Consider the following 19,462-nt stretch of genomic DNA (forward strand, 5'->3'; position numbering starts at 1 on the left):
GACAACCTGGATTTGCGGTTGGCATCTGAAGTGGTAAGAGGACAGTCCTGTGGGATTAAGCCCGTAACTTGTGAGATCCGAGGCTATTTCCAGGTAGATGGTGTCAGAGTTGAGTTTGTCGACTGAAAAAAATGCATAACCTAAAATTTGAGAGTTATGTTTTATTTGGCAGACAAAACTGAGGACTTAAGCCCAGGACACAGCATCTCAGATGCTCTGAGAGACTGCTTCTGCAGAGGTAAGGGAGGAGCCGGGATATATAGGAATTTTTGCTACAAAGATCACACAGTCAGAACATCAAAAGATTACTGTTAATTAAAGAAAACCAGATATCTCAAGTTAAAGAATTTAGTGCTTTTCTATGTATGGGAAGATGCAAAAGTCAGGGCTCACTGAAATCATTCCTTTGATACGCACCTCAGCTATCTAGGGCCAGTATCTTGTGCTTTCTCATCCTGAGTCTCCTCAGGGTGCGCCTTGGGGGGTGGGGTGAACAACCAGCTGGTGTTGGAGAAATGCTTGGTGCTGTGGGGAAGAAAACCCCACACACATTGGAATTAGATGAAGAATCATTAATACCCTAAGTGCTTTCCAGGAAATATCTAATCCCTTCCACAAACCCAGGAATGGGGAATTTTACGTTCCCCTAGAATGTAATCTCCACGCGGGTAGGAATTTGGACTGATTTGGTCACTACTCATCCCCAGTTTCTATGACTGTACTTGCCATATAGCAGACGCTCAGTAACTGTCTGTGGGATAAATAATTGAATCACCATTTACAGGTGAGGAATCTGCAGCTCAGAGAGGTAAGGCAACTTGCCCGAGGTGCCACAGCCTGGATCTCAATCCCAGGGGAGGTATCATGAGCTGCGGCTTGGGGTTCCCAGCCCTGTTGCCCTTGGAATATGGATTACTTCTAGGATAACGCTGACCAAGTGCAGCACAACCGTGACAAAACCTTGAGTTGAGTGGCCCGGAAGGTGGTCTGCCTTCTTTCTGCCAGTGCCTTGTAACTCGAGGGTAGGATGAATATGCAGGATGTACCCATCAGCAGAGAGTGACGTTTCCATAATGCCACCTTCATCCTGTCATGGATGCGTTCGGGAACCTCTCGTGGCTCCCTTCTCCTACGGGAACCTAGTCTGGTCCCAGCCATTCTCCACCTGTTCACTGATGAGTCACTGCGTAAAGCCTGTCATCAGTCGACAGTTCAGGGAGGAGTTGGCTGCCCACCCCCCACCCCAACCCCGGCTCTGTACCACCGCACACAACCTTTATCCTCCTCCAAATGCCTGCTCACATCAGGCGTGCCCACTGATGTCCTCCTTGCCCTTTTAGTTTTAACACAGTTTCTGCCACGTCCCTGAAGCCCTCTCTGGCCATTCTAGCACAAGCCACTGCCATCCCCCTGCAGCCCCAGTCTGTTTGTACAGTGCATTTCCTAATGGTGTTCCTAGAACCCTGAATTCTGCAGTGTGATGGGGCTTCTGCTGAGTGGGGCATGAGGCCCCTCCTAGCATACTCTGCCTTTATCTTTCTAACACATCAAGTTCCATGTTGCATTGCGTTTTGTTTTTCTTTAACATCTTTATTGGAGTATAAGTGCTTTACAATGGTGTGTTACTTTCTGCTTTATAACAAAGTGAATCAGTTATACATATACATATGTTCCCATATCTCTTCCCTCTTGCGTCTCCCTCCCTCCCACCCTCCCTATCCCACCCCTCTAGGTGGTCACAAAGCACCGAGCTGATCTCCCTGTGCTATGCGGTTGCTTCCCACTAGCTATCTATTTTACGTTTGGTAGTGTATATATGTCCATGCCACTCTCTCACTTTGTCACAGCTTACCCTTCCCCCTCCCCATATCCTCAAGTCCATTCTCTAGTAGGTCTGTGTCTTTATTCCCGTCTTGCCCCTAGGTTCTTCGTGACCTTTTTTTTTTTTCTTAGATTCCATATATATGTGTTAGCATATGGTATTTGTTTTTCTCTTTCTGACTTACTTCACTCTGTATGACAGACTCTAACTCCATCCACCTCATTACAAATACCTCCATTTCATTTCTTTTTATGGCTGAGTAATATTCCATTGTATATATGTGCCACATCTTCTTTATCCATTCATCTGTTGATGGATACTTAGGTTGCTTCCATGTCCTGGCTATTGTAAATAGAGCTGCAATGAACATTTTGGTACATGACTCTTTTTGAATTATGGTTTTCTCAGGGTATATGCCCAGTAGTGGGATTGCTGGGTCATATGGTAGTTCTATTTTTAGTTTTTAAAGGAACCTCCATACTGTTCTCCATAATGGCTGTATCAATTTACATTCCCACCAACAGTGCAAGAGTGTTCCCTTTTCTCCACACCCTCTCCAGCATTTATTTCTAGATTTTTTGATGATGGCCATTCTGACAGGTGTGAGATGATATCTCATTGTAGTTTTGATGTGCATTTCTCTAATGATTAATGATGTTGAGCATTCTTTCATGTGTTTGTTGGCAATCTGTATATCTTTTTGGAGAAATGTCTATTTAGGTCTTCTGCCCAGTTTTGGATTGGGTTGTTTATTTTTTTGATATTGAGCTGCTTGTAAATCTTGGAGATTAATCCTTTGTCAGTTGCTTCATTTGCAAATATCTTCTCCCATTCTGATGGTTGTCTTTTGGTCTTGTTTATGGTTTCCTTTGCTGTGCACCTAAAGCAATTAGAGAAAGAACAGAAAAACCCCAAAGTTAGCAGAAGGAAAGAAATCATAAAGATCAGATCAGAAATCAGTGAAAAAGAAATGAAGGAAATGATAGCAAAGATCAATAAAACTAAAAGCTGGTTCTTTGAGAAGATAAACAAAATTGATAAACCATTAGCCAAACTCATCAAGAAAAGAAGGGAGAAGACTCAAATCAATAGAATTAGAAATGAAAAAGGAGAAGTAACAACTGACACTGCAGAAATACAAAGGATCATGAGAGATTACTACAAGCAACTCTATGCCAATAAATTGGACAACCTGGAAGAAATGGACAAATTCTTAGAAATGCACAACCTGCCAAGACTGAACCAGGAAGAAATAGAAAATATGAACAGGCCAATCACAAGCACTGAAATTGAAACTGTGATTAAAAATCTTCCAACAAACAAAAACCCAGGACCAGATGGCTTCACAGGCGAATTCTATCAGACATTTAGAGAAGAGCTAATACCTATCCTTCTCAAACTCTTCCAAAATATAGCAGAGGGAGGAACACTCCCAAACTCATTCTGTGAGGCCACCATCACCCTGATACCAAAACCAGACAAAGATGTCACAAAGAAAGAAAACTACAGGCCAATATCACTGGTGAACATAGGTGCAAAAATCCTCAACAAAATACTAGCAAACAGAATCCAACAGCACATTAAAAGGATCATACACCATGATCAAGTGGGGTTTATCCCAGGAATGCAAGGATTCTTCAATATACGCAAATCAATCAGTGTGATGCATTGTGTTTTGAAAGAGGTTACTCTTTCAAAACCATTGGTCTCTTTATAATTTATCCTGTACCCACCTTGTGACTTCTTGCTTAACTACATTGTAAATAAATTTTACAGCTTTCTTTCTTTCCTGATTTTAAAAGTAAGACATGTCTACTTAAGAAAATTTGGAAAATGCAGAAGATTATCAAGGAGAAAAGAAATCTTCTAAGATCCCACCACCTGCTTAAAGAAATGTAAGCCAGTCTTCTGTCTTGAGATTGTTTGTTTTAATTAATTAATTAATTTATTTTGGCTGCATCAGGTCTTAGTTGCGGGATGTGGGATCTTTCACTGGGGCGCGGTCTCTTCATTGTGGTGCGCTGGCTTCTCTCTAGTTGTGACGTGTGGGTTTTCTCTCTCTAGTTGTGGCACACAGGCTCCAGAGCGCGTGGGCTCTGTAGTTTGTGGCATGTGGGCTCTCTAGTTGAGGCGCGTGAGCTCAGTAGTTGCGGCGCACGGGCTTAGTTGCCCCGCGGCGTGTGGGATCTTCCCAGACCAGGGCTCAAACCCGTGTCCCCTGCATTAGCAGGCAGATTCTCAACCACTGCGCCACCAGGGAAGCCCTGTTTATTGTTTTAATAAGACCAATGGTTCTTTACAGATTCCATTCCAGTTAACCCTCTCACCAACAGTATGTGAAAGAACTCATCCCTGTCGAGACTAGCTTTCACTGGAGATGAACAATCTTTTATTTTTTTGCCTATCTGAAGGGTGAGAGATGCCATGTCATTTTAAAGTTTGTATATCTTTCCATCCTAGTTTTCCAAGCATATACATATATATTAGCGTCATGCAGTGCATGGTTCTGTGTGCTTTTTTTCTTTTTCACATTAAGTCACATTAAAATTTTCATATTTTCTTTTCCCAGTCATTGCGTTGTCCTCAAAAGCTCAGTTGTTCGGGGGTGGTGTCTTAACTGAACTGTTGCAGATCACCTGGAGTTTACTTCTGTCCTCGATCTCCAAAGACCCTGGGAATGACAAGGAAGAGAAAAGAAACCCTCTGTAGAGAATTGACACAGGGTCTGTCCAGTAAACTGGAGCCAAATTGAAATCTGAATTCGATGTTTGCTCAGGGGCTCACCCTGTAGGCATTTGGCAGGGAGGTGCCTAACGAATCACGATGAGCTCTTGTTTCATGTAGGTATCGAACACCATGTGTTCAGTGTTAAGAAGCCTCACCGGTTTCATATGTTCCGTTATAAAAAGCGCCCGGCTTTGTTTGTTGTTACAGAGCGTTTAACATCCGTGAAAATATCCAGGAGGCAGTGTAGTGTAATGGGAATAGCATTGAACTGCTGGTTCCAGATTCCAGCTCTTCCCCTGACTGCTGTGTAGACCTGGAGAAGACACTCAGCCTCTTGGGTCTCCCGGGATCTGTGTGGTGAGGATGACCAGGGTGTGAGTAGATTTGGAAAGCCTGGTGGCAGATAGGCTAGTAGTTAGAGGCCAATTCTAGCTCAATATTAATGAGAATTCTAAGAATTTGCGGCTTCTAATAATGGGATTGGCTGTTGTGGTATCATAAAAGACTTAATAGTTGGTCTTTGTCCCAGGTTCCTGGCACACAGCTCCTAAAACCCTTGGGATCTCGAGTGCCAAGAGTGTCTTTCTATGCTAACGAGATGACAGGCTGTGGTGGGGAGGCTACGTAGCTTCAGGCTGAGGGCCTGTGTCTAGAAGACCAAGAAATGACTAAAGGGTTGTAATGATCAGCCCCACCCCGGAATTCCAGGTAGGGGAGAGTAGAGAGCTGGAGGTTGAATTCAGTCATCAGTGGCCTGTGATTTAATCACTCTTGCCTACATAAAGCCTCGATAGAAAACTCTAAACAGCGGGGTTCAGAGAACTTCCAGGTTGACAAACAGAAAGGTGCCGGGAGGGTGGCAAGCCTGGAGAGAGCGTGGAGCTTCTGTGCCCTTGCCCCATACCTTGCCCTTTGCAGTTCTTCTATTTGGCTGCTCCTGAGTTGTATCCTCTATAATAAATCTATAGTAAGTAACAGAGTTACTTATTCTGTTTCCAGATTTGTGAGCTGTCCTAACAAATGATCAAACCTGAAGTAGGGGGTTGTAGGAACCCCCCTGGCTTTGTAGCCAAAGCAGGACAGAAGCGGGCAGCCTGGGGACCAAGACTTGTGACTGGCATCTGAAGTGGGGCAGTCTTTGGGACTGAGCCCTTAAACGTGTGGGGTCTGAAGCTAACTCTGGGCGGTCAGTGTCAGAAGCGAATTGAATTGTGGGACACCCAGAGCTGGTGTCCGGAGAACTGGAAAGTTGGTTGGTGTGCGAAAAAAGCCCCACACATTTGGTGTCACAGCTATTGTGAGTAAAAACAGCTGAGCTGAATATCGTCCTTCTCCAGAAATGTTCTGACGTGCCGTCAGCCGGCTCTGTGCCAGGCTTTGTCCAGTGCTGGAGACACACTTGTGAACAGACAGACCCCATCCCTGCTGTCGGGTGGCTTACGGTCAATCACGGGTGACAACGGGCCAGCCAGGAATTTCAGCGTGCTTGGTTGCGTAATGACAGTGCTGAGAAGTGTCATGAAGGAGAAGCACAGGGTGACTTGACAGTATCAGACGGGATGCTGATCTAGATAGGGGAGTTCAAGGGCAGCTGCCCTGAGAAAGTGATCCAAGGGCTGATTGGGAGTCAGCAAGGTAGGAAAGAGGGAGGGACAGGAGAAGCAGCGTGCCGGCCGGAGGAAGGCAGGGAGGATAGATTGCTGGTGGCTGGAGCGAGCCTATTCTCTGTTCATTCATTCGTTCATTAATCTGACAAATATTGACTGAGGACCTTCTCTGGGCCAGGCATCGTTCCTGGCACTGGGGATACAAGAGCAGGACTAAAGTTCCTAGCCTCATGCCGCTCACTGTTGCTGCAAAACAAATCATCCTCAAACTGGATGCTTAAAGCAACCACCCTTTTACTCTCATTCTCATGGTTTGGAGGTGAACCGGGCCCAGCCGGTGATTCTCACTCAGGTCTCTCACACAGTCATTCAGGCAGTGGCTGGTCTGGAATCATCTGAACGTTCCCTCACTCACACGTCTGCTGTTAGGCATCCCCATCCCCGGCTGGCCTGTCATGTGGTCTCTCCTGCGTCGTGGCCTCAGAGCTCTGAAGCAAGTGACCCAGGAGAGAGCGAGCTAGGCAGAATCTGCATAGACTTTTCTGACCTGGTGTTGGAGCTCACACAGCATCGTTTCTATGCCTTTCTGCTCCTCCAGGCAGTCCAACGCCTGTGCCCAAGACCTAGAACCTACTCCTGGTGGGAGATGTGACAGAGAATTTGTGGACGTGGCGTTAAAACCACCACGCTCTCATGCTGTGCTCTCCCGAGCGTTTCAGCCTTGGCTTCAAACTCACCTGCCTGCCATGGCTCACTCACCAGAGTCTTCCCGAAAGAAGGCAGCCTAATGGCCCCTGGGGGTTCCATCTCCCTCCTCTGCCCGAGCAGCTTCAGAAGGGTACAGTTTTCTCCACCTCAGGTTCTTTCCTGTGAGGGGTTGTGCCCCTTGTGGACTAGCACCGCAGGCATCTGCCCAGCTGCCCCACCTCCTAATGGGTTGTCAGAGGACAGGCATGGACACAGGTCCCAAGTCTCCAAGGTGCAAGGCTCTTCTGTGGGGCTGAGAGACGGCCAGGATGGCTGGAGGGCTCTCGTGCGTGGGCTTGAGGTGAGGCTGGGCCTGCAGGCCACAGGCGGGGTTTGGTCATCATCCCAAGAGCATTATGGGAAACCACTAAAGGGCCAGAGTTCTCATGACCACCTGCTGGGAAAAAGATAGAAGGCCGTCCTTCTGGGGACAACAAGATTTTGGTTGAACATGGTTTTAAATGAATGTTAGAATGGTTTATTTTTCTTACAAAGGAAGATATCAGGTATGTTCGTAACTTGAGAAAAAGAACCAGATCTCCATCCTGATTCGATCAGTCATAACAAGACTAGTGATATGGCAGTCTGCAGTTACTTATCACAAGGTTGGTGGGCAAAGCCAATCTTCCATAATCAACAGTTCACAGCACTGTTACTAAACACGATCCACAGCAAACATTCCCACCACCGTGATGTCCTGTAATACACACAATAGTGCCCAACTAATAACGCCACAGATTTTGGAAGATGACTATTAAGGCTCTAAATATTACAGGATAGCTCTTTGCCCTGTTTAGTAGACATACTTAGAAACTCAATTTAGAAACTCAGTTTTATGGTGAGAATACAGAATAGGTATTTGCTCATCTAGCCTGAGTTTGTGGAGACTGGTGAGTAAACAGGGATCGTGACTATCCCCGTGCTTGGCATTCTCAAAAGCTCTTGCATCGACAGCTTCTTCCTTCATGTTTCTCATTAAGCACCGCTGACTTTTTTTTTAGAACCCCTAGTAAAGTACAAGTAAGTATGACTCACTTTGGAAAACTTGAAAGGACCTGCCATCCACTGAGTGAGGTGGCTGTCTTTGTTCCGAGGTCTCTCCCTCTCTCAGCTCCAAGTTAGGGTTCAAGGCAAACATCATATTCCAGATCACAGAGTGATTTAAAGGTGTAAATAGTCAGAACTCTCCAGAAAATGTTGCCTGATACTAAGCTTAGGGGGTTAGCCCTAATCTGTACATTTAAATATTCCTAGAAAATGCTTGCTCCAAAGCAAAAAAAAAAAAATTTATTGGTGTATTTTCAGGTGGGTAGCAGACCCATGAGCAGAAAGGAATTAACTGTTACTGAGTTACTGTGACTCAGGTGTTTCGTGAATATTTTGCTTAATCTTTATCAAAAGCCTATGTGTATGGGAGTTCCCTGGTGGCACAGTGGATAAGACTCCGCACTCCCAATGCAGGGTGCCTGGGTTCGATCCCTGGTCAGGGAACTAGGTCCCACATGCGTGCTGCAACTAAGAGTTCGCATGCCACAAGTAAGGAGCCCACGTGTCGCAACTAAGACCCAGCAACTAAGACCAAATAAATAAATAAATAAATATATTTTTTAAAAGCCTATGTATATGGACAAGTAACTGTTAGGATTAGTGTTAAGCTGCTATAACAAATAAACCCCCAAATTTCTGTGGCTTAACACAATAGATTATTTTTCCCTTACAAAAATGGTCCAGTTTGGTTCCAGGACAATGGGATCAAGGATGGTGGTGTGTGAAAGTGGTGGGAGCTCTGTTGCACACAGATTTGGGGCCCCAAGCTTGTGGAAGCTCTGCTTCTATAGCATGTGACTTTCAAGTTTGCCTTTCTCTCTTTTCTTTTGGTTATTTTATTTTTTAACACTGTACATTCATATTTACTCAACATCAATTTATATCCTATCTTCTTTTTTCCTCCAGTTTTATTGATATAATTGACATACAACATTGTGTTAGTTTATGGTGTACAACATAATGGTTTGATACGTGTGTATATTGCTAAATAGTCACCACAGTAAGTCTAGTTAATATCCATCACCTCACAGAGTTACAAAAATTTTTTTTCTTGTGATGAAAACTCTGAAGATCTACTCTCTTAGAAACTTTCAAATATACAGTAGAGTATTGTTAGCCATAGTCACTATGCTGTACCTAACATCCCAAGAACTTATTTATCTTATAGCTGGAAGTTTATACCTTTTTACCACCTTCACCCATTTTGCCTAATGCCCACCCTTTACCTCTGGCAACCACCAATCTGTTCTCTGTTTCTGTGAGTTCAGTTTTTTGTTTTTTGTTTTTTGCTTTTTAAGATTTCACATATAAGTGAGATCATACCATATTTGTCTTTTTCTGTCTGACTTATTTCACTAAGCTTAATGCCCCCAAGATCCATGCATGTTGTCACAAATGGTAGAATTTCCTTCTTTTTCATGGCTGAATAACATCCCATTGTGTATGTGTGTGTGTATATGTAAAGAACCTAAGTGTCCATCAACAGATGAATGGATAAAGAAAATGTAATATATGTATATAGATGTAGATATAGATATATATCTTGGTTATTATAAGTAATGCCACAGTGAACATGGGATGCAGATATCTCTTTGAGGTAGTGATTTTGTTTCCTTCAAACATACACCCAGAAGTGGAATTACTGGATCATATAGTAGTTCTATTTTTAATTTTTTGCAGATCCTCCATGCTATTTTCTGTAGTGGCTGCACCAATTTACATTCCCACCAGTAGTGCGTATGGGTTCCCTTTTCTCCACACCCTCGCCAACACTTGTCATCTCTTGCGTTTTTGATAATAGCCATTCTAATAGGTGTGAGGTGATATCTCATTATGGTTTTGATTTGCATTTCCCTGATGATTAGTGGTATTGAACATCTTTTCAGGTACCTGATGTCTTCTTTGGAAAAATGTCTATTCAGTTCCTCTCCCTTTTTTAAATCAGATTTTTTTTTTTTGCAGCTGAGTTGTATGAGTTCTTTATATATAGTTTAGATATTAATCCCTTATTTGATATGTGATTTGCAAATATTTTAACTCATCACATAGGTTGCCTTTTCATTTTGTTGATGATTTCCTTTGCTGTACAGCAGCTTTTTAGTTTGGTATAGTCCCACTTGTTTACTTTTGCTTTTGTTACCTTTGCTTATGGTGTCCATAGGAGCCAAAGGAGTTTACCCTCTGTGTTTTCTTCTGGGAGTTTTATGGTTTCAGGTCTTATGTTTAAGTCTGATCCATTTTGAGTCAATTTTTGTGTATGGTATGAGATAGGGATTCAGTTTCATTCTTTTGCATGTGGCTGTACAGTTTTCCAATACCATTTATCGAAGAGGCTATCCCTTACCCATTGTATATTCTTGGCTCCTTTGTTGTAAATTAATTAATCATATATGCGTGGGTTTATTTCTGGGCTGTCTGTTCTATTGATCTATGTATCTGTTTTTATGCCAGTAGTATACTGTTTTGATTACTATAGTTTTATAATACAGCTTGAAATCAGGAAGTGTGATGCCTCCAGCTTTGTTCTTTCTCAAGATTGCTTTGGCTAATTGGGGTCTTTTGTGGTTCCTTACAAATTTTAGGGTTGTTTTTCTATTTCTGTGAAAAATGCCATTGGAATTTTGATAGAATGTGTAGATTGCTTTGGTTAGGATGGACATTTTAAGTTCTTCTAATCCATGAACATGGAATATCTTTCCATTTATTTTCCCTTCCGTTTCTTTCATCAATGTCTTATAGTTTTCAGTGTACAGATCTTTCACCTCCTTAGCTAAATTTATTCCTGGTATTTTATTCTTTTTGATGCAATTGTAAATGGGATTATTTCCCTAATTTCTTTTTCTGGTAGTTCATTCTTAGTGTATAGAAAGGCAACTGATTTTTGCATATTGATTTTGTAGCCTGTACCTTTACTGAAATTGTTTATTAGTTCCAGGTTTTTTGGTGGAGTCTTTAGGGTTTTTTGTATGTAATATTACATCATCTGCAAATAGAGACAGTTTTACTTCTTCCATTCTGATTTGGATGCCTTTTAATTCTTTTTCTTGCCTAATTGCTCTGGCTAGGACTTCTAGTACTGTGTCGAATAAAAGTGGCGAGAATGGACATCCTCGTCTTGTTTCTGATCTTAGAGGAAAAGTTTTTAGCTTTTCACCATTATATATATGAGTACCATTGACCTTGAGGCTTGTGTTTCATTACAACTTTAAGCTGAATCAATCTAAACGGAGCTTATTACAGTGTTATTCCCTACTTTATGGGAAGGGAGCTGGGACTAAATAGCAGTGCAGATTCCTTCCAAGATAAATGTCTGTGATTCTATGTGACCGTGTTCTTAGCTCTGCTTTTGCTCTACCTGTCTCTTTATACATGCAAAGAAACCAAAAAAAAAAAAAAAGAAAACACCAGTTTTGAGAGTTTCTCAAAACATCTGAATCAGAGAATCCTTGGATCTCAGCACATGGATGCTCCTACAGGTCACCCATGCCAGCCCCTCCACGGCACCTCCAGCAGGTAACTGCCCATTTGACCACCTCCTTGGGCAGGAGGGCTCGTTCTGTATTGACATTGATGCTGCCAGCCTCCCACTGACTCACCCAGCAGTTTTCTAAAAGTTTTTTTTAGAGGCATGGAGTTCCTGCCCACCAGCGCTGGCAGTGATGTTGACACACAGGGGACCTGGGGCCCCACGCCTCGTCATGACCGAGTCACGGGATGGGCCAGCAGTGAGCACAGGTTTTGTCAAAGCTCTGTAGGTGAGTGTGCTCCCAGCCTGAAAAAGGCCTCCCTGGGAGAAAAGCCTTGATCTGTTGCATGGATGAGCGCTCCATTCATGTGTCCACCCAGAGCAAAATTCTATTTCCACGTAGTACTGTTAACATAGAAAAAATGCAGCTTTCAGAAAGCATAAGTGGCCTTGGCAACCTGCACTTTCAGGCATGCCTGGTTCACTTTGGACAGCTGAGATTCTCAGGACAGTGTGAGCTTTTTTGTTTTTTTTTTTTTCCTTTAAAATTTTGACTTCATCACTGAAATCTTCAATTGTACATCACTTATAGTTCCAGTTTTACAGCCCTGCCTTTTGTGCTTTCCTTTTGTGCTTTCCTTGACATTTTAAGAAACTTTTAATTGACACAGTTTGCTTGCAAAATAAAAAGAATCAGCTGTATTTTTGTAAGTGGCTTTGTGGTGAGTAAGGCATGCCAACTGCGTGTTCTCCCTTTTTTGTTGAGGTACTTATCATTGCTCTTGACATGCTAAAATAAGAATGCCAGTTTCAGATGTGTTGCTTCTAAAACTTAAGAAAGAGCAAAGCAGCCAAGTTGGCTGGCACCCAGACTTCTCCCCAAATGTCAGGGAAAAAAAATCACTGAAGAGTACATAAAAGTGAAAATCCTGGCTTGCTGAATTATTTATTTCAGTCTCTTCTGGTCCTGAGAAACGATCAGTAGCCCTGACGAGTTTATCCTTTGTCGAGCTGGAAAAAACCTCAAAGGGAAGAGTGGTGGGCATGTGTAGCTCACGAATGCAGGACAAAAAAATACTTCACTATTTCAGGGATTTTAAAATACTGAGTCTGCAGATTATCTGCCTCAAAATCCTTTTTGGAAAGAAACGCTAGTTAAATACTTCATGCTGCATATTTCAGCACATGTGAAATATGGAAAAAACGTCTTGTCAGTAGAACATGTAGTCAGTAGTCTGAGGGATACTGCTCTGCTGGTTGTACCCAAGCAAACTGATGCTCGTTAAACGTGTAATTATAACGACATGTGCTTTGGTTGCTAGATCTGAAAAGGGCTGGTACTGTCATCAGATGACTGGGTTTGAGAATAATTTTTTAGAGTAATTGTGTGGGTTGTCAAATCTTCTCCAGCTGTGGGTTGTTACAGGCATGCCCTGCCTCCCTCAGTCCTAACAGAGCTCCGATGCTGTTCACCATCTCCCTCCCTGCGTGGGCCTCCGCCAGGAGGTGAATCCTGATTGGTTTCACCCAGTCTCGGCGGTCCATTCCTGGTGCTGGTGGTCAGTCTGGGGCATGGGCATGTGACACAGTTCTGGCTGTTGGACGTCTGGGGAAGTCCGCCGGAGGGTTTCTGGGAAAGGCGTCCTGGCGTCCAGTAGAAACGTGCAGGATCATCCCTTCTGCCTCTGCATATTGCCAAGGGTGATGCCTGGAAAGTGCTCACCGTCTGTGATCCTTGAGTGGAGCCATCCTAGGGACACGACAAACACGGAGGATGGCAGAGAGCCCAGAGATGGAAAGATCCTGACTTGCTGATGATGCCTTTGAGTTGCTGAATTAAGCAACCCTGCTGCAACAGTTCCTAGCACCGTGACTCACGTGAGAATGTTGATGGGTCCCTTTGCGTTAGCAGGGTTTTCTATTACCTGCAGACAAGCCATCTTCATAGATACATGAATTGTTTGAGATAAAACGAAAAATGTAACTCAAAAAGAACAAAGGTTACCCCAGCCATGTCTCGTTTAGATCACGTCTCAGAGTGATGTTCAGCCTGGGCAGTGGCGAGCCTAATGCAGTCCGTCATGAATGTGTGTGTGCGCATTCATCGCACCCCGCAGAGGGAGCCCCCATGGAAAGGACCCATGTTCTTTAGAGCTAGTGGTGAGTTCTAGTTAGGGGGTTGCTCTGGCTGCTCTAACAGAAATGACAACGACTTTTTTTTTCTTTTTAAATTCAATTTTTATTTTATATTGGAGTATAGTTGATTTACAATGTTGTGTTTGTCTTGGGTGTACAGCAGGGTGGTTCAGTTATACATCTACATGTATCCATTCTTTTTCACATTCTTTTTCCCGTATAGGTTATTACAGAAATAACGATGACTTTAAAAGATTGTGAGATTGATTTTTCTCTCCCAAAACAGTTTGAGCTGGTAGGCAGTTAAGGCGATGGATGACCCACGGGGTCACCCAGGGCTCTTCTCTGTCATCTACAAGGATGTTGTCTCCCTGGGCATCGAGAAAGCTGGCTCACCACCGTGCCAGGGTGGGAGGGGGGGAAGGAGGAAGGGCAGGGTCGGGTAGTGTAGGCAGCCTCCTTCTGACCCAGCGTTGCACATATTACCTCCAATCACAACTCATTGGCCAGAACCTGGTCACATGATGACAGCTAATTGCAAGGGAGTCTGGGAAATAGCTATCTCTAGCTGGGTGGCCACGTGTCCAGCTAAAACCTAGAGCATTCTGCTAGTAAGAAGGCGAGAATAGACACTGGGCGACAGTTAGGAGTGTCTGCCACATATGTGCCCTCTGCAGTGAAGAGGAAGAACGTGACCAAGGCAGAGTGCTGGCGGCCACTCTCTGGTTGTGAAGCAGGGGTGCGTGCCAGGAGGGCCGGGCTCCCTGAGCAGCCTGGAGCCTTGTGCTGGTCGTGACCTGCCCTTGGCCTGTCTTCCGGTCAAACAGGGGACTTGAACCAGGTGGTGTTTAAAACCTCTTCAAACTGACTTGGTCTGTTTGCCGCAGTGCGGGCATTTATCTCCAGGGTGGGCACAGAGACAAGGCGGCAGCAGGGTGAAGACCCCACGTGTGGGTGGTGGGTGTTAAAGCCATAAGAGAAGTCACTGCTGACACTTACGGAGAGCTTATTAGGAGCCCGGAACTGGGCTGTGTCCCTTACAAGGATTAACCCCATGAGCCTTACACACCCTATGAGATGGATTGTTCCCATTTCATAGATGGGGCAGCTGTGGCTCAGGAAGTGTTAGAGAAGGGCTCTAGACCTGGCCAACTGACCCCGGAGCCCACATACTTAACTCCACGTCGTGGGAACAAGGACTGGGGCCTGCAGTGGGACTTGTGGGGTGTGGCCAGGTCAGAGTGAGCCCGGAAAGCAGGGCCAGAGAGCGCTGGGCCTGATGCTGCCCTTATCCAGGGCCAGCTTCGGGCGTGATCTGCAGCGTTGATTGCTCCCCGCCCCCGACTGGTGACCCTGTAGCCAAGGTGACCCTGTGTTGCCACTCCGTGTCGCATCTGGGCATGACGCTGTCTTGGGTTACATCACCCCTCCCCAGCCCACGGTAGAAGACAGGCTGTCCTTCAGGAGGAGAGTAATGTGGGTGAGAGCGGCGTCCGGGAGGGTTGGTGTGAGGCACAGCGCAGAATGTTCCAGGGGAGGCACGTTGCGTGGCTCTCAAGCATCCTTTAACGTGTCACCCCTGCTGAGAGGGGCAGGGAGGCCTCAGGGCCTGCTCCTGTCCTGTCTTCCCAGAGGAGGCTGGTGCTGGGAAGAGATAGAGAATCCCAGCCCTAGAAAATGAGGGTCAGCCCACGAAGTAGGCCTGTCCCTCAAGCTGGCACTGCTTGGTGGCCTGGCTCCTGAGATCAGACCCCTCCTCTTGCTCCAACCTGGAGGTCAGTGGCTTTGGGCCCTGAGGGGACTCCAGGAAGGGAGTGGGCATCAGTGGGCGAGCAGTCCAGTCCCGTGGTGGTGGGATTCCTTGGGGTCCATTGATAGGCTGGCCTAGGTGGGGGGAGTGAGGCCCTTGTAGCCACCTGCCTGTTGGCACCAGACCACAGGCAAACTCCCCGTGGCGGAGCAGACCCAGATGAGGTGAGGGCTCCCTGGTGGGGCCTCTGGGCAGCGGGCTGTCCCCGGGTGCAGCAGACTCACTGCAGGTGCAGCTGTGGGGTGGTGCCCGGACCAATCCACCTCCCTGTTCTGGCTCCTCTCACTCACAGAGATGCAAACCCTCCTAGAGTCAGGACAGTCTTACTTAGTGCTGTTTCTTTGGTTCGTTCCTAAAACGCACATGTTTTCCTAAAATGCAGTTGTGAACCCGTCAGCTCCAATCTGCTCTTGAAGATTGAGCTCAGCTCGGGCCCAGCTTTCTCCACAGGAAACAGTACCACCCGCTCTGGGCCTAGGTGGGTCCCCTCCCCTCCTCCTCTCTGCGTCCCCATCATGGTACTGGTTTCACAGTCCAAATGTTCTATTTACTCATTGCTCCACTGACCAGACTGTGAGCTTCCTTTTTTTTTTTTAAATTAATTTATTTATTTATTTTTGGCTGTGTTGGGTCTTCGTTTCTGTGCGAGGGCTTTCTCTAGTTGTGGCAAGCGGGGGCCACTCTTCATCGCGGTGCGCGGGCCTCTCACTGTCGTGGCCTCTCTCATGGCGGAGCACAGGCTCCAGACGCGCAGGCTCAGTAATTGTGGCTCACGGGCCCAGTTGCTCCGCGGCATGTGGGATCTTCCCAGACCAGGGATCGAACCCGTGTCCCCTGCATTGGCAGGCGGATTCTCAACCACGGCGCCACCAGGGAAGCCCCCCCTCTTTTTTTTTTAACACTTAAAAAAAACTTTTTTTTTAACCTCAGACGTACACAAAAGCACAGAGGATCATATGATGTGCCCTTAGGATTCATCACCCAGCTTCAGCACTTGTCAACAGTTTGCCAATCTTGTTTCACTAATTCCTCCTTGACCTTCCCCTGCCGCTCCCCCTTCCAGAATATTTTAAAGCAATTCCTAGATCCCATATCCTTTCTCTCATAAGCACATTTCAGCTGTGAGCTTCAAGATGGCAGAAACTGTGTCCTGTATCCTGTGTCCTCAGCACTTTGGATGGTGCTCGACACGTATTGGCTTTGGGGAAATATGTTGTTTTGAATCAACTGATTGACTGGATGAATGAATCGATTTCAGCCTTTAGAACCCAGCCTGCAGGTTAGCTGGAGTTTGAATAGCTGGAATGTGAATGACTGCTGGGAGCTCACAGCCCCCTTGGTGCTTTCCAGGAGGTTCTGGAATCTATCAGGCTCTCACTCATCAGACTTTAAGGTTGGTTTATTCTTAGCCAGGCGTCTCTTTGATTTTGCAATTAAACTCCACTTTGAGGTGACCTTGGAGGGGGAGGACTACGAAGATGCAGCTTTTACCTTTGCTTGGTTCATATTCAGTTCACAATTATAGACTTGAGGGTTTTTTGTTAATTATAATGCTGTATTTACTTAGGCCAAAATGATTCGGACCGAAAAAAGATATATCAAAGTATAGAATACATCTAAAGCATTTTCTTTAATACCATCTTTCTATTCCTGGTAATGGTATTTTAACTACACATATGAGATAATTGAAAGCACATTTTTCTTTCAAACTGTCATGGTCACGTTTAAAACCCTAAATTCTGTACACTTTGAAGGGGACCCTGAGACCGGAGTCACCAGACGTGGCATTTCCAGCTTTTACAAGGTGAAAATCAGGCCAGGGCTTGGGCTTTGGAAATCTCTGGTGGTAGAATGGTAGCTTGTAAAAATGCCTTTGATATATTCCTTTTTTCTCTTAATTCAGAAATGGTATTTACCATAATACAGTAATGGGAACTGCCTGTTTACTAGTGCTTTTTTTCAGAATTACATTCTAAAATATTTTCTTTCACTATTCAAATCTGTTGTAAAGTTGAATTAAGTTAACTGAGTTTTCTGTTTGCTTATTTGTTTGTTTTCTTTCTCGCTGCTTCCTCAGGAATTCAGAGTAATAATTCTATTTCTGGATTTAAGATATTTTTACCATGTGGGTTCAGCAGTGGGGACTAAGGCTGGGCCCAGTAGACATTTGATGATTGGTAACTGTTAATATGTTCAGCCTGCAACATGAAACAGTGGTTTCCACTGAAGTATTTACAGGGATTGGATTTGGTCATGATGTCATATTGAGTCAAGAGCATCTTCCATGGAAGGTGATGGGACTTGAGAGATGTTTGACGATTAGGGGAGGTGGGAGCTGTACTGAAGTAGGTCGCAATCCCGCAGCATCTCACTCGGCTGATGTGGCAGTGACTCTTCCTGTGGACTTTGCTTTCTGGGCTGTGAGCAGGCTGTGGGCTTTCTGCTGTGGGCCCAGTCCTGGCTGTCTCTTGGCATGACTTGGACAAGTTCTCTGGGTTATCTGGAGGAGCTGCAGTAGATCCCAGGGGCGTGCGTGCTCCGAACTCCTGTGGAGGGAATATGCAGGCATGTGACCAGAAGGAGACCCAAGTAATGCTTGATTTCTTGAGTGGCTGAGAGCCTCCCCGCTAGGGATGGAAAAGGAGAAAGGGTCTCTGGAGAATGGGGCTGGAGCTTGGGCCAGAGAGACGGAGAGAACCCGTTGGCTGGTAATCCTGTCTTCTTAGGATGGGGCCCAACAGAAGCTGAGACAGATGTTCCAGGCTGGAAAACCTGTGGCAGGGCGGGACACCACAGCTGAGTCAGCCCCAAGGAAGGCTGGCATGGTGGGGCGGGCCAGGAACGGGCTGCAAACGTGGCCGCCCGCCCTGACGGGTGGGGCTGGGCTCGTGAATAAGGCAGTGGCCTGTGGCCAGGGTTTGGAAGGGGAGCCACAGCATGGGGCAGAAGCAGCAGCTCCAGGAAAGGGTGACTCTTTGTGTTTAGTTGGTGGGCAGAGGTCCGTGTGGCTCCTCCAGAGCTGGGGGTCGCACACAGCACCTCCCTGCTCTGCTCCAGGTGCTCTGCGTATTATGATGTTTACTCCTGCTCTTTATTTTATTTTATTTTTTTAATAAATTTATTTATTTGTTTGTTTATTTATTTTTGGCTGCATTGGGTCTTCGTTGCTGCGCGCGGGCTTTCTCTAGTTGCAGCGAGCGGGGGCTACTCTTCGTTGCACTGCGCGGGCTTCTCATTGAGGTGGCTTCTCTTGTTGCGGAGCACGGGCTCTAGGCGCGCAGGCTTCAGTAGTTGTGGCACGCAGCCTCAGTAGTTGTGGCTCGCGGGCTCTAGAGCTCAGGCTCAGTAGTTGTGGTGCACAGGCTTAGTTGCTCTGCAGCATGTGGGATCTTCCCAGACCGGGGCTCACACCCGTGTCTCCTGCATTGGCAGGCGGATTCTTAACCACTACGCCACCAGGGAAGTCCTACTCTTGCTCTTTTATGCGCTTATCCCTAATCTTATTTAAAGATCAGGATCCTGAAACTCAGCAAAGTGAAGTTGTCAGGAGGACACAGAAGAAAATAGCGGCAGAGCAGGGAATTGACACCGATATGCCGGTCTCTGAAACCTCATGTTTTCCACTATATCAGGGCTCCCCAGATCTCCTCCACTGAAGATGTGAAGAAACACCCCAGGGCGGAGCCATACACCGGGTTCTCACATTGGGGTCCTAGCTCCAGCTGCAAATGCAAACTTCAAAGCCATGTAGTTATATCGTTATTCTTTAGCCATTTAAAAAAAAAAAAAAAAGAACAGAACATGACTTTCCTTTCCAAGTATTCTAGGAAAATTAGCTCCAGGAGAAGGCATGTATATGTTTATCCCAGGTTCGGTGTTAATGTGCTGGCCCCTTCCCCCTCCCCCCGGCCCCTAGGCTTTGTGCCACCAGGCTGGTCCTAGCACAGTGGCACTAATGAGATTCTGACCATTATTTGCCATTTGCAGTCTGCCAAGGGAGAGTCAGAAGGTAGGGGCACAGAAACCCAGAACATATCAAGGGGAAACGCTGGGTGTCCCTAGATGGAGGCCTGTGTCATCAAATGAAAAGCCACAGATAA

General features: G+C 45.6%; 1 protein-coding gene and 1 long non-coding RNA gene across 13 annotated transcripts in view; one reads left to right on the top strand and one right to left on the bottom strand.

Annotated features, from left to right (window-relative positions):
* Nucleotides 1-19,462, bottom strand: part of LOC309660567 — a 412,061-nt gene that overhangs the window by 126,781 nt on the left and 265,818 nt on the right. The window lies entirely within an intron of this gene.
* Nucleotides 1-19,462, top strand: part of PXYLP1 (2-phosphoxylose phosphatase 1) — a 79,514-nt gene that overhangs the window by 21,411 nt on the left and 38,641 nt on the right. The window contains exons 5-6 of one of the 12 annotated variants that reach the window (XM_082461266.1): nt 173-238; nt 3,625-3,717. The exons of 9 other annotated variants lie outside the window; for them this stretch is intronic. The gene's annotated coding sequence lies outside the window, so the exon portion shown is untranslated. Of the gene's footprint in view, nt 1-172; nt 239-3,622; nt 3,718-19,462 lie in introns of those variants that run through there. 2 more of the 12 variants (XM_082461265.1, XM_082461263.1) reach the window with 2 other exon arrangements.

This window comes from Balaenoptera physalus (assembly GCF_965194825.1).
Source record: "Balaenoptera physalus genome assembly, chromosome: 4".
Classification (NCBI taxonomy): Eukaryota; Metazoa; Chordata; class Mammalia; order Artiodactyla; family Balaenopteridae; genus Balaenoptera; species Balaenoptera physalus.